The following is a 14,060-nucleotide window of genomic DNA, read 5'->3' as shown; positions in this document are numbered from 1 at the left end:
CTTCTGGCAATGCCCCTACTTATACATTCCAAAATGCCATTGGCCTTCTTGGCAACAAGGGCACACTGTTGACTCATATCCAGCTTCTCGTCCACTGTAACCCCTAGGTCCTTTTCTGCAGAACTGCTGCCGAGCCATTCGGTCCCTAGTCTGTAGCGGTGCATGGGATTCTTCCGTCCTAAGTGCAGGACTCTGCACTTGTCCTTGTTGAACCTCATCAGATTTCTTTTGGCCCAATCCTCTAATTTGTCTAGGTCCTTCCATATCCTATCCCTACCCTCCAGCGTATCTACCTCTCCTCCCAGTTTAGTGTCATCTGCAAACTTGCTGAGGGTGCAAGCCACACCATCCTCCAGATCATTTATGAAGATATTGAACAAAACCGGCCCCCGGACCGACCCTTGGGGCACTCCCCTTGATACCGGCTGCCAACCAGACATGGAGCCATTGATCACTACCCGTTGAGCCCGACTATCTAGCCAGCTTTCTATCCACCTTATCGTCCATTCATCCAGCCCATACTACTTTAACTTACGGGCAAGAATACTGTGGGAGACAGTGTCAAAAGCTTTGCTAAAGTCAAGGAACGACACGTCCACTGCTTTCCCCTAATCCACAGAGCCAGTTATCTCGTCATAGAAGGCAATCAGGTTAGTCAGGCATGACTTGCCCTTGGTGAATCCATGCTGACTGTTCCTGATCACTTTCCTCTCCTTTAAGTGCTTCAGAATTACCCATCTGGCAGCACCGAGTGGCGCTGGGAATCTGAAGTCCTCTCCTCAATGGATCCATTTACTCAGCAAGGTCACGAATACACTCTGGGGACGGCAGAATTATGGCTCTCATGAGACAGGAGCACCCACAGCTCTTTAAAATGCGACCCCAACCGCTGACAGGCAGGCCCAAGACTTCTTGTGAACAAACCTAGGGGCCTCAGGTTAGACCCCACCATTCTTGGTTAGGCACAGATTCACAGATCATAAAGCCGACCTCCTGTGTAACAGGCCACAGGACTCGCTTGCGTTAATTCCTGTCTGAACTAGAGCAGAGCTTTTCGAAAAACACCTCATCTTGATTTAAAAATGGCCAGTGGTGGAGAATCCACCACACCCCTTGGGAAATTGTTCCACTAATTAATTACCCTCCCTGTTAAAAATCTGTGCCCATTGCCTGTCTGAATTCTCTAGCTTCAATTTTCAGCCATTGGGTCTCATTAGACCTTTGTCTGCTCCACCAAAGAGCCTACATATCTGTTCCCTGCATTGCTCCTTAGAGACTGAGATCTAAACACCTGAACCTTCTCTTTGCTAAGCTAAAGAGAGTGAGCTCCTGGAGTCTTTATTGATGGATTGGCGATCCCTCGATTCGAGGATGATCTCTACCACGGATTTACATATGGGTCCTGAGACGTCATCACTTGTGCTGAAGCCACCCCTCTGGGAAGTAACCCAATGGCTCAGAAGTGCTGTGCACGCAGCTGTTCCCACAGACTCCGCATCTCAGCCCAGCTCCTGACCTGGGTGTGAAAACGCTGACCGCCTGTTCTCCTGTGTGTGATCCATGTGATGGATAAACTATTAATTAATAAATAATAAATTAATAAACTATTAATTTAGGCTTAAATAGAGACTGGGAGTGGCTAAGTCATTATGCAAGGTAGCCTATTTCCTCTTGTTTTTTCCTACCCCCCCCCAGATGTTCTGGTTTAACTTGGATTTAAACTTGGAGAGTGGTCAGTTTGGATGAGCTATTACCAGCAGGAGAGTGAGTTTGTGTGTGTATGGGGGTGGGGGTGGGTTTTTGGAGGGGGGTGAGGGAGTGAGAGAACCTGGATTTGTGCAGGAAATGGCCCAATTTGATTATCATGCACATTGTGTAAAGAGTTGTCACTTTGGATGGGCTATCACCAGCAGGAGAGTGAATTTGTGTGGGGGGGTGGAGGGTGAGAAAACCTGGATTTGTGCTGGAAATGGCCTAACCTGATGATCACTTTAGATAAGCTATTACCAGCAGGACAGTGGGGTGGGAGGAGGTATTGTTTCATATTCTCTGTGTATATATAAAGTCTGCTGCAGTTTCCACTGCATGCATCCGATGAAGTGAGCTGTAGCTCACGAAAGCTCATGCTCAAATAAATTGGTTAGTTTTGAATTTGCCACCTTTCCCTTTGTCTTTTCCTCTTTTGACCTCTCTAGTAATAAATAAATTCCTGGGGAAACACACAAGCCAAAGAAACTCTTCTTCCGCAATAGCCTACTCCCTCTCCCACGTCGGTGCATGCATCAGATGGCTAATGGAAAGCCTAAGCAAGATGAGCATGCGGTGCAGCTCAGTTTGCTGTGCTAGGTACAACCAGACGGAACTAATCAGGCATAGCAGAAATGTCTCCGTATTGATGAGAAAGAATGGCACGGAGAGCTCGATTGTTCCTTGGTGTGTGGAAAAAAAATACAATGAGATCATTAAAAGCAGGAAATGTGATGCACATGACCTGACAGTTCAGCACTCCCCCTCTGGGTATCCTAAACACAGACTTGCTGGAACAACCTTGCTGCGCTCAGTGTGCCCAGACCTTTGCACTGAGCAATTGTCATCCTGGCCGTCAGAGGTGCCCAGAAGTAGTAACATAGTTAACTTTTGTCTAATTAGCCATGAGGCATGCCCTGCCCTCAACTCACAGGTTGGCACCAATGAGAAAACCACCAAGCAAGAGGAAGAATTCTAACCTTCCTTCGAGACAGTCTTCTTAATTTTGTGGCACGTCTGCTCAAAATTTAGCCTCAGATTAACAACATTCTAGTCCTGGAGATATGCACCATAACGGAGTCAAAGCCAACCCCTGCATGCCAGCAGGGACGAGTTAACAAGGCAGGGTTGTTGGCTGAGTTAGTGAGTCGAGAGCTGATGTCCATGGCAGGAGGGTGGAAAGACCTGCAGTATTAAGGGCTGGCAGCGGCTCAGCACTCGGGAACCGGTTTCCACGGTATTTTTGGGGGTGGGGGGAGCCATAGAGGAGGGGATGAACAGAAGGTGGGGCTGAAAGAAGAGGACTCTTGTCTTACCTGTTGAGTGGCTTCTAAGCATTAGCTGCCCAGAGTAGGGACAGGCAGGGCTGAGTAATGATCTGCTTGACGAACGGGTGTAAAGTCACCTAGCACAGGGCTGCCTGATGCAACTCTTACGTGGGCTTTGTCCCAGCTGCCCTACCCAGGAGGTGGTCGGATTAGAAGAGCGCAATGGCCCCTTCTGGCCTTAGAAACCATCACCCACAGACAGCATCCGAGGTGCAGCCTTTGGCATTTCCCACGCGCCCAGGCTGGGCACAACACCCAACCTGGACGAAAGCCTCGGCTGTCCTGCCACCTCCTGCAGAGACGACTATTATCCCACAAGAAACCAACTGGCAGGGCTTGGCCTGTGAAAAAAATACTGCAGGAAGCCAGTGAGAGAGAGTTCACTGCCTAAACAGCTCGGCACCGGAGGTACTTCCTCTGCTCTTTACAGACTTCCACGAGAGGCCACAGCATCAGAGCATCGAGCCCAGGAACTTGGGAATGAATGGCAGTGCCTTTTTCCAGAGATCCCCAGTATTCAGGGAGGAAGCGAGCGGCAGCGAGCAGAGCTGACTTGTCCAAGGTTACCCAGCAGGCCAGCAATACGCTTTGCTACGGTGGGTACCTGCCACTTGAACACTCACGCAGCTGATCTGCTGCACTGCCCTGCTGGGCACACGGCTCCTAGTTCTCTGTGCCTGGCAGCCACTCCTGCAGCCTGCTGCTCGTTAGGGCGTTAACGGTTGTTGGCACCCAAGCGAGACAAGTGCAGCTGGTAAGCGGAAGGAACACGTACGTTCCAGATACAGGGCAGTTCAACATGGTGCAAAGTAACAGCAGCAGGGACTCAAACGAAGCTGCAGGTGGTGCAGACGTCGGGCACGAAGCACGAGAAGTAGGCTGGCACTTTTGTCTTGGGTAAACAGCAAACCGATACCACTTTTGTACAATAAAAGAGTCACATGCTCCATGGAATGCTCACTGAACAGCAGGGTGGGGCCACTCAATTCCGCACCCACAGATCTGGAGGCCAGACACTTCACTTTAAAGAGGCATCCAAAAAGTCGGCTAAAAATTCTTTTTAAAGGCTGGCAGGCTTCATCAATTATACCCAGCGGCAGGTACACGGTCAAGTTTTAATTTCTCCATGTTTCTTCCAGGGATTGTTTAAACTCCAATAAAAAAAAAAAGAGGGGGGGGCCATATTTCGAAAGCACCCCAATGCCAGGCGCTGGAGACCTCATCTGACTCTCCTGAGATACAGCGCTTGGGAGAGCTGCATGCATTGTTGCAGCATTTAATCATGAAACAGGACCGGGGGGAGCATTTTAAGGTATTTAAGGCCCCTGCATATTGCATCAGTACTATTTCCTGTTCAGAAAGGTGTACAATTCAGTTTGGGTTCTTAGAGTCTCTCTGGCAGGGAAACACAACTCAGCACCGGGTCAGCTCATTTCTCTGATGATGCAGCCACCAAACTGAAATGCGTTCCTGCCCACTAAAGGCCTTAGCAGGGGGACCAGAGAAAACTGCCCTTTGAACAAAAAGGCTCTAAGCAGGATTCTCAAGCACCCAACAGCTCTCACTGAGCACAGAGCAGAATCTCACCCATGCTGAAAGCAATGGGAGCTGCTGGACGTCTTTCGGGTATCTGGCTCACCGTCTCCTCTAACAGCTCGAAAGAAGTCGCTGCTTGCTCTGACCGGGACAGAAGGTTATGGATGTGAATGGGATTTTGTATCTATTGTCCCTTTGCCATGCGATCCGCGCATGGCGCTTTGATCCATTTATGTGGGACTCAGACTCCCAGGTTAAATAGGATGAACTCAGATAGGCTGGACCGGCGTTTCCAAACACAAATGCTGCTCGGAATGCTGCTTACGTCCCTTCAGGGAAACAAACGATGCATGAGCACTTGAGCTGCATGCCTATTCTCAGACTGATGGAGTGATTTATTCATGCTAAACTGCTTCTCTTCCGTGCAGCAATACACTTGAAGGACGAGGAAAACAGATCTGCACTGTGGAGGTAGCTGGATTCCCCACTTACAGAGATGGAGCGTCCCCATTTAGCTCAGGACAGTCTCACCTCCCCCGGGAGCCTCATTCAGCCTGACTCCCGGCACTTCTACACTCAGCTGCAGAAGAAATTAGAGGGGAGACCTGTATTAGACACTTAGGAGTTGGTCATTTTATTTTAGCTCCAAGTTGTGGCGTTCCCTGTACTAGTTAGCACAGCTCGGGCTCAGGGTGGTTTTACCTGCACTTCTTCGTGTTGGCTTGAGGAACATGAGAGCTGCCAGGCTGCTCATCTTGCCCAGTAGCCTGTCTCCAACAGCTGCCAGGACCAGAGACTTGGGGGGTGTCCAGAACAGGGCAATTATGGAGTGAGCCACCTGTCTTTCACTTCTGGCTTCAGAGGTTTAGGGTCACTCCAAGCACGAGGTAGGGTCCCTGACCATCTTGGCTAATAGCCATTGACGGACCCATCCTCCCTGAACTTATCCAGTTGTTTTTTGAACCCAGTTATACTTTTGGCCATCATAACATGCCCTAGCAACGAGTTCCTGGCTAGCTGTGATAAAAAGTACTTCCTCTTGTTTGTATTAAACCTGCTGCCTATTAATTTCATTGCATGACCCCTGGTTTTTGTGTTCTGTGAAAAGACCAATACCACTTCAATACCTTTTTCCACACCAGTCAGGATTTTATAGACCTTTTTCTAGCAGGTCCAGGCCACCAGAAAGTTGGAAATGCCCACTGGCCACTAATTTGGCAAGAGATGATCAGGACAAGCCCTTGGATCTAGTCAGGAGAAATAATGATGACAGCGAGATATAGGTCTCCCCTCTTCTACAGCTCACAGGCTCTGTGCTTCCCACCCAAGGGCATGCGGAAACGTGGCTAAAGTCATCATACACATTTTGTTAAGGGTTAATAATAGATGTTTTAATAAATGGTTGTGCAATTACTAGAGATTGTCAGAGTCCAACAAGTCAAGAGGTTGGTTATAACCAACCAGAACCCCTCCTATTGTGACACTTGTAACCACCTAGAACATGTTAGTCATGTTTATGACAGGCTAGTAATAGCGAATAATCCTTTCTTAACTCTTTATTGATGGATTGGCGATCCCTCAATTCGAGGATGATCTCTACTATGGATTTACATACGGGTCCTGGACGACTCAGGAGTCCGATCTTGGAACCGTAAATGTGCCCGCGGTAGGTACAGACATTTCCTGGCAGGTCAGCTGCCTACTAGGAGAAAGTTCTTTCTTTTTCCCTCCTTCTCTCTCTCTTTGCGGCTTCAAGGGCAAGGCACTTCTCGAAGCGGGCCGCTGTCTGATGGAGGATATGGTGCCATTTGGGTTGGTCGGTGGCTTGCTCCTCCCAGCCTGGGATGTCCACATCAGTTTTCTTAAGATGTGCTTTCAGTGTGTCTTTGTAGCGTTTCCTCTGGCCACCCCAGGATCTCTGACCACGGGTGAGCTGAGAGTAGAGAACTTGTTTTGGGAGGCAAGAATCTGGCATCTGCACACATCTGAAGCTGGTGCATGAGGATCATGGCTTCCATGCTGGTGACATTGGCGTCAGCAAGGATGTTGGCATTAGTGCGGCAAGTTGACGCGAAGGATCTTCCAGAGGCATCACTTTTTAACCCTTCATAAACCACGTATAAATGGCTGATAAGTATAAAGTGAGACTGAAAAGCCACATGCACCTTTGATCTACCTTCATTTTTATGTACTCTGTAGCATGAAGGGCTCTGAGCATTGTCATTTCACTGATGTGTACATTATGGAGCTCCTGGCTGGAATTCCCACAGAGTCAGGAACGTTTTTCTGAAGGAGGAAGAACTCTGAAGTGGATCTGGGAGTCCAACCCTCTAAAATATATCCCTAAATCCGAACAGCAGGTTACCATGACGACAGGGCGGCCTCATGGAAGCCTTCAAACTGGTGCAATCTGATGATTTGAAATCCCTGTATTATCTAGAAATGTAAGGGCTTTGATTAATCTACCAAAGTGTCTGCACAAAGCAAGGATTTATTCCAGCGCGCTGGGGAAGGGCTGCAAGAGTTTGCACCGAGACTGAAATTAGGTTCTCTCCTGGAGTCTGGGGCAGCTAATTCCAGCAGCACGTGACTGAGTGTTAATCCTGCCTTTCATACAATGACATATTGAGAAGGGGCCATGCCCACGTTGTCTCATTAGAAGCAGCACATGGTGGTGGTAGTTCCTGAAGAGACCATCACCACTGGGCAGGATGAACAGGGGGTTAGATGCTGGTCACGTTGAAGACAGAAATTCACCCAAATGTAAGGGGACTGTTGCCTCCTTATTAACATTCAGTGGGGGTGTTTTGGCTGGCTAGCTCCCAGTACTAAAAGGGGAATGGTCTATGGGGAATCAGGACCCTGAGACTGATAGTCCCCAGGAACAATGGGGAGAGGCCAATGCTCCAGGTCAGACTGAATGACAAGGTGGGCAGGCTAATCAGGGAGTCAGGAGGCCAGGGAGGTCCCGTCCTCCATGTGAGCTGGATTTGCCTGGGTCAGACAGAGTGGGGCCGAGCTAAGGAGAAAACAGGGGCCTGAGCTGAGCTGGGGAGCAGAGCTGGGCCAGATGCAGAGGGACCAGAAAAGCAGCCCAGGGAGTGCAGACCCTGTCCTGGGAGCAGAGCTGCAGCAACCCGAGCCAGAGGGGCCAGAAAAGCAGCCCAGGAAGCAGGTCAGTGCTGGGAGCAGAGTCACAGAAGCAGCCTGCAGAGCAGACCTGTCCTGGGAGCAGACCTGCAGCAACCAGAGCCAGAGGGGCCAGAGAAGCAGCCCAGGGAGCTGGAGGCAGAGCAGCAGCCGTGCAGAGACCAAGTGGTGGAGCTGGGGCTGGAGCAGTGCAGAGCTGGGTGCGGTGAGCAGCTGGGGAGAGCGAGGGGGACCTTGGGCAGCGGGCCCCGCACAGGGAGACGCCTCAGCCCAGAGGCTCTGCAGGCCAGGCTTGGATCGTAACCCCAACAGGGCGGGGGTGACACTGGGAAGAAGGGACCTACCACTTAGAGCCTGAGAGCGTGTGGCCACCACCAGAGCAAGCGTCCAACCCCCAGCATCCCTGCAGCACGGCCAGGGCCGGAGCAGGATGCCTGGGACTTACAAGGAGCAGACTGTGAACTGCCCTGACGTTCCAGAGACGCTGTTTGTGATGTTCCCAGCCACAGAGCGGGGTGATGTGTTTCCTTTAACCTTTCCCATTTTCCCTTATTCTTTTTAAAATTAATTGTTGATTAAATAACTTGCATTTGCTTTAACTTGTATGTAATAGTCAGTGGGTCAGAGAAGTGCCGAGGGCAGAGAGAGTACCCCGGAGTGGGGACACCCTAGCCCCTGTCCCAGGTGACCACAGCAGGGTTGGGGGTCGAGCCCCCCAGGAATCCTTGTTGGGGTTACGAGGACTCTGCCAGACAGGAGAGTGGAAGGGGAGTCCTCAAGGGCAGGGAGGCCACTGCGTAAAGGAAGTGGGAGTGAGGACTCAGATCCTTTCGCTAGCCCACTTCACCGGGGTCGTGCAGAAGCCAGGAAAATTCCCCACAAGAGCGGGACTATTCCCCCCTTACACAAAGCTCAGCCCAAGTGTCACTGAGCCTGCGGGAGTCCCTGCCTCTGGCTAAACACGGCGCAGAGCATACAGGTCAGGACAGTCCCCCCAGGTTCTCCAGGCCCCGGCCTGCCAGCTCTCATGCTGTTTAGTTTTAGGCAGCTGTGACAGCTTATGTGCTTCACATTAAGCGTGTGCTATTGAGGAAGGCACAGATGGGAGTCAGGCACCCAACTCCCATGGGCTCAGGCTGGGATTTTCACATGTGCCTAAGGGCTTATCTTCCCTTCTGTTATAGCTCAAGTGTTCACACTGACGCCTGCCCACACTAACTACTCCCTCACGTGCAGCGGTGCCAGTAACATGAGTTGGCTGGCATGGGCGGGGGCTACCGTCAGAAACTGACAGGGAGGGGTCAGACCCGGGGTCAGGAGTGCAGAACAGGGCTGGAGCAGGCGAAGGCCTGTGGAGTGTCACCATGATCAGGAGGGGACATTGGGCAGACTGAGCTCCTGTTTCTCCTGGGAGGCTCACAGACCAGCCCTGGGAGTTGCCAGCCCAGCTCCTGGCCTGCGGATTGGCAGGAGCCCAGCAGGAGTATTTGTCCCCGCATGTGGCTCGAGTTGAGAGACATCACCTTTGAGGTAGCGGCTAGTGCCCACTCTGGGCACAGGTTAGCTCTGCGATAACACTGGAGAGTCACGGTCCTGCAATCCCTTCCCACAATTCCCCTGGGTGACTAAGGAGCAAGGTGCTTTTGGGAATCCTACCCTACACTGCCTAGCTACCCTTGGGGCCTTTGAGAAATCTCCCCCCTGCACAGGTAGGATCAGAGCCGGAGTTCCTGTCCCCATATGTAAAGCAGGTACTTTGACATGGGAGCCATGGCATACTGCCTACTGTCCTGCACCAAGCACACCTCTAGATGGGCTCGAAGTATTGCAGCTTTATTCATATAGGCAACGCTAACACATCTGTAGGAGATTCGACGTCCCAAAGGGCTCCAAGGTAGTAAAGACAAGCTATTTAGATCAGCGGTTTTCAAACTGCGGGTCGCAACCCAGTACTGGGTCGCGGAATGTAAGGCACTGGGTCGTTACAGGCCATCAAAAGTCCCGTGGGCAGTGCTGCCCAGCTAAGGCAGGCTAGTCCCTACCTGTTCTGACACTGTGCTGTGCCCCTGGAAGCGGCCAGCAGCAGGTCCAGCTCCTAGGCGGGGCGGACACGGGGCTTCACCTGCTGCTCCTGCCCCAAGCACCAGCTCTGCACTTCCATTGGCCAGTTCCCAGCCAATGGGAGCTGGGGGGGCGGTCCTGCAGGTGAGAGCTGCATGGAGCCCTCCGCATAGGAGCCAGACCTCCTGGTGGCCACTTCCGGGGCACAGCGTGGTCTGCGGTGCCAGGACACCTCCCTTAGCACCCCCACTGCGCTGCTGACCGGGAGCCCCTTCCTGCACCCCAAACCTCTCCTCCCCGGCCCCACCCCCTCCCGCACCCCAAGCCCCAGCCCAGACCCCCCTCCCACACCCTGAACCCCTTATTCCCGGCCTCACCCCCGCACCACAACCCCCTGTCCCAGCCCAGAGCCCCCACCCACACCCTGAACCCCTCATTCCTGGCCCCACCCCACAGCCCTCACCCCTGCACCCCAACCCACTGCCCAAACCCCTCATCCCCAGCTCCTCTGGGTTGCAGGCAGCAACAATTTTCTTCAACTGGGTCCCCAGAAAAAAAGTTTGAAACCCACTGATATAGATACAGCCCTGTTGGTGTATTGTACATTCCCCATATCCTCGCCCGATGCTCCATTACCATGAACCTTTGTGAGGGAAACAGATCCTTTGTTTCCCGAGAGCGCATCTGTGCTTGCTGCTGCTCATTCCCCACCTGAAGTCAAATCTCTCATTTGTCACAACACAAAGGGGTGACAGGAAAGTGATTAGCGTCAGTGCAGACAGATGCTTACGACTCTCAGTGGAGAGGGGAGCAGGATGTAGGGGCCGAGTCCTCCTTCCCGAGGAGAGGGCATCTGGAGGTTAAGGCCTGGTTTTCAGAAGGGCGGAGCACTCGGAGCATCTGCTGAAGCCAATGGGAGCTGCGGACGCTGAGCTGCGGTCCTTGCAGCACGGCAGTAAGATGCGGACTTGTCCGAGACGTCAGAGCTCTCAGTTTGAGTCAGTCTGGCGTCTGATCTCCCCTTAATCCCTGGGATGCCCCGCAGTTAAATGGAGGGCCCAGGCCCCTGCTGCCCTGAGCTGTGTGTCACAGGTGCACAATGCGGCTGTTGTGATGGTCACATTTCACTTCCACTTTGCACAGGTGTATGTGACTGCACAAGGCAACAGGCGACAGAGAATCGGGCCCAGGCAGCATCTCTTGCCTGGGGATACCAGAGCTATCCCAGAGCCAGCCCCAGAGCTATTCCATAGCTAGTCCAAGGGTTCTGCTTGCAGGAATGCAGCTAAGTGAGGCTCTGGATGCAGAGGATCTTGGTCTGTAGAATGAATACAGAACAGCAGGCTGCTACTTCAAACACCTCATTTAATGCAATAAGCCTCTTAGCCCTTGTCCACACCTGAACTTGCTCCAGTTTAATTAAACTAGCTCACACAGGGGTATACTCACTGATTTCGGGTTAAGAGCAGCTTGTGACGAAGTGGGACTATTATTAATGTTTCCTCTGAATAGTGTGGGGGTGCCTCAGTTTCTCCTATGCAGATCTTAAGTATCTAGGTGGTGGGGTAAGGGTGTGTGATCATTGCAGAGCCCTAGAGGGCAGGTGTGTGCAGGGGTCTGGACACAGAAAATGGCCGACACCCTGTTTCCTAGCAACGGATGGCCTGGGCCCTTCCCCACGCAAGGTGAGAGCTAAAGGGTTGGAGAACAAAGGAATCAGGTGACCTCCTGGCCTGGGAAAGCGACAAAGCCCAGAGGAGGAGGGGCTGCAGGGAGTTTCAGTTGTGGGCTGGCTGGAGACATGGAGTGAAGGGCAGACCTGGTTGTCTGGCTCACTGCCCCCAAAATGGACCCGGCTGAAGGGTCCTGTTCTCTGCACCTGCAAGCTCTGTTTTAGACCATGTTCCTGTCGTCTAATAAACCTTCTGTTTTACTGGCTGGCTGAGAGTCCCGTCTGACTGCGGAGTTGCGGGCAGGACCTTCTGGCTTCCCCAGGACCCCACCTGGGCGGACTTGCTGTGGGAAGCGCACGGAGGGGCAGAGGATGCTGAATGCTCCAAGGTCAGACCCAGGAAGGTGGAAGCTGTGTGAGCTTTGTGTCCTGAAGACAGTCTTGCTCACAGAAAGGAGACTTCCCCAGAGTCCTGACTGGCTTCATGGGGAGCAGTTCCAGAGCATCACCCAGGGACTCCGTGACACAGCTTAATTCAGTTTGTCTCAAGTCTGTTCCTAAGTGGTAAACAAAACAAACTAGCTTGGCTTAAACAACATATTGCACCAGTTTAACTGAATCGGTTTCAAGTCACTCCTAGTTAAAGTGGTGCAGCTCTGGATTGAGACCAGGCTGTCGATGACTTTTGGGAGCTGACTGAACTCCACCAGCTTGTCCACACCCCTTCTCTCTCTTTAGAGGTGTTTCTATGCACTCATAGAATATCAGGGTTGGAAGGGACCTCAGAGGTCATCTAGTCCAACCCCCTGCTCAAAAGCAGGATCAATCCCCAATTAAATGATCCCAGCCAGGGCTTTGTCAAGCCTGACCTTAAAAAGTTCTAAGGAAGGAGATTCCACCACCTCCCTAGGTAACGCATTCCAGTGTTTCACCACCCTCCTAGTGAAAAAGTTTTTCCTAATATCCAACCTAAACCTCCCCCACTGCAACTTGAGACCATTACTCCTTGTCCTGTCCTCTTCCACCACTGAGAATAGTCTAGAACCATCCTCTCTGGAACCACCTCTCAGGTAGTTGAAAGCAGCTATCAAATCCCCCCTCATTCTTCTCTTCTACAGACTAAACAATCCCAGTTCCCTCAGCCTCTCCTCATAAGTCATGTGTTCCAGACCCCTAATCATTTTTGTTGCCCTTCGCTGGACTCTTTCCAATTTATCCACATCCTTCTTGTAGTGTGGGGCCCAAAACTGGACACAGTACTCCACATGAGGCCTCACCAATGTCGAATAGAGGGGGACGATCACGTCCCTCGATCTGCTCGCTATGCCCCTACTTATACATCCCAAAATGCCATTGGCCTTCTTGGCAACAAGGGCACACTGCTGACTCATATCCAGCTTCTCTTCCACTGTCACCCCTAGGTCCTTTTCCGCAGAACTGCTGCCTAGCCATTCGGTCCCTAGTCTGTAGCTGTGCATTGGGTTCTTCCGTCCTAAGTGCAGGACCCTGCACTTATCCTTATTGAACCTCATCAGATTTCTTTTGGCCCAATCCTCCAGTTTGTCTAGGTCCCTCTGTATCCTATCCCTACCCTCCAGCGTATCTACCACTCCTCCCAGTTTAGTATCATCCGCAAATTTGCTGAGAGTGCAATCCACACCATCCTCCAGATCATTTATGAAGATATTGAACAAAACCGGCCCCAGGACCAATCCCTGGGGCACTCCACTTGACACCGGCTGCCAACTAGACATGGAGCCATTGATCACTACCCGTTGAGCCCGACAATCTAGCCAACTTTCTTCCCATCACTCATTCACTCATCCCAGGAGTCCCCACTGCAGGTTTACCGCCCTCCCCAGCTTGCAGAAGCCCTGCCACCTTGGCTGGAGAGCGGGAGCTGGGCGGCACAGCTCCTGCGGCACCAGATACCCTTCGCAGTGAGGCTCTGAAGAGATGCTCTCAAAGATGGATACCACATCGCCGATTCATGACCAGTCTCCGCTAGCCTTACTGACGCCCTTGCAGAGCAGCCCAAGGCAGCGTCAATGGAGATCAGGCAGTACACCACGTTCTAAATAATGAAGTGAGCAGTGCTTGTCAAAGCGGTGTTATGGCGCACTCCAGGAACATGCAGCCTGCAGCCAGCCTCTCCTCCTTAGCCTGCCTCAAAGATCAATCCCTGCCGCCCCTTCACACTCCCTTCTAGCCCCTCCCCCAAGCCCTGCCCATCCCTGCCGCGCTGAGGAAACATCTGCAGCGTGGGACAGCACGGCCCAGGCAGTAGGGCACAGGACTGGGAGTAAGGATGCCTGGGTTCTCTTCCTGTCTCTGATCCCCTGAAAAGTCACTCTGCGTCGGGTGCTGTACAAACACAATGATGGCTCGCTGCCACCATCTCCACCGGAGCCTGTCCGCACCACCGTAAGAGATATAATAGAGAAGGGGCCAAATTTTGCTCTCAATTACTGATGTAAATCCAAGTCGCTCTCCTTAAGTCTTATTAGATTACTGCATATTTTGCTAGGCACACGTTCTGATCCGAGGGAGGGATGGGATCTTGCACG

At 52.0% G+C, this 14,060-nt stretch overlaps 1 protein-coding gene across 2 annotated transcripts in view; it reads right to left on the bottom strand.

The window, feature by feature from the left end:
* Nucleotides 1–14,060, bottom strand: part of SIPA1L3 (signal induced proliferation associated 1 like 3) — a 112,600-nt gene that overhangs the window by 53,895 nt on the left and 44,645 nt on the right. The gene's annotated exons all lie outside the window — the stretch shown is intronic.

This window comes from Eretmochelys imbricata, chromosome 23 (genome assembly GCF_965152235.1).
Source record: "Eretmochelys imbricata isolate rEreImb1 chromosome 23, rEreImb1.hap1, whole genome shotgun sequence".
Taxonomy (NCBI): Eukaryota; Metazoa; Chordata; order Testudines; family Cheloniidae; genus Eretmochelys; species Eretmochelys imbricata.
Note: the sequence above shows the minus strand (reverse complement) of the source record. Positions and strands in the feature narration are given on the sequence as shown.